Source organism: Nomascus leucogenys, chromosome 9 (genome assembly GCF_006542625.1).
Source record: "Nomascus leucogenys isolate Asia chromosome 9, Asia_NLE_v1, whole genome shotgun sequence".
Classification (NCBI taxonomy): domain Eukaryota; kingdom Metazoa; phylum Chordata; class Mammalia; order Primates; family Hylobatidae; genus Nomascus; species Nomascus leucogenys.
Window position 1 is genome coordinate 43,351,250 of NC_044389.1, and position 1,151 is coordinate 43,352,400.

The 1,151-nt window shown below is 30.0% G+C and overlaps 1 non-coding gene across 1 annotated transcript; it reads right to left on the reverse strand.

The window, feature by feature from the left end:
- Positions 1-607: 607 nt before the first annotated feature.
- LOC115836767 lies at positions 608-710 on the reverse strand. Its single transcript, XR_004031789.1, has one exon. It is a non-coding gene; the product is annotated as a U6 spliceosomal RNA (small nuclear RNA).
- Between the last annotated feature and the right edge of the window lie 441 nt (positions 711-1,151).

Sequence of the window (1,151 nt, forward strand, 5' to 3'; positions counted from 1 at the left end):
AGTTAAGAGTATTGCCATCTTAATAATGCTAAATCTTTCAATGTATGAAAATAAAATTTTTAAGAATAATTTAGATTCTTAATTTCTTTTGGCAATGTTTTATACTTTGTTCAGAGTATAGGTTTTGCACGTCTTTTGTTAAATATTTTTCTATACATTTTATTCTTTTTGATACTATTGTAAATGAAATTGCTCTCTTTATTTCATTTTTGGAGTTTTCATTACAAGTATTTAGAAATACAGTTCACTTTTGTATATTGATCTTGTATCCTGAAACCTGCTGAACTCACTTAGTTCTAGTATTTTTTATTGGCTGCTTAAAATTTTCTTATATACATCATCATGACGTCTACAAATAAGAATAGTTTAATTTCTTTCTTTCCGATCTGCATGCCTTTTATTTATTTTTCTTGCATAATTCCCCAAGCTAGACTCTTCAGGAAAATGTTGATCGAAGTTGTAAGAGAAAACGTCTTTGTCTGATTCTTGATTTTCATGGGAAAGAGTCACCATTAAATTCAGTGTTAGTGTGGGTTTTTGTAGATGCCCTTTACCTGGTTGAAGATTTTCCCTTTTATTCGTAGTTTGTTGAGTGTTTTTACTATCAAAAAATATGGAATGGTTCGCAAAGTTACGTGTCATCTTTGTTCATGGTCCATACTAATCTTCTTTGTATTTTTCCAATTTTAGTATATGCTGCCAAAATGAGTACAATGTAACATGGTTTTAATTTCTTTATGGTTTTAAAGCTTATTTTATTGTATTAATGATTGCCTTTTTACTCCTTCATTTCCTCCTCCAGATCGTATAAACTCATTTACAGCAGGACTCAAATCACTGTAGTCATTATCAAATCTCTAGTTGTTAGCTCTGTGACTTCACATTTTGTGTATTTAATCAATAGTTACTGATACTAATGATGGGATATTCAGAAGGCAAGTAGAATAAGCTTTAATTGATGGAATCATTGGAAGACCATGATGTAATTCCATTTCTGCCATTATTATATAACATGACCCTAATAAAATGATTCCTTCTTCTAGGCCCAGTTACCACATCTGTAACTTGTGTTTAAGGCTAGATAATCTCTAATTTACTTTAGCTCTTTCATATGGCCTCTTAATTCAGTTTTTATAACTTGTTCTTCATTT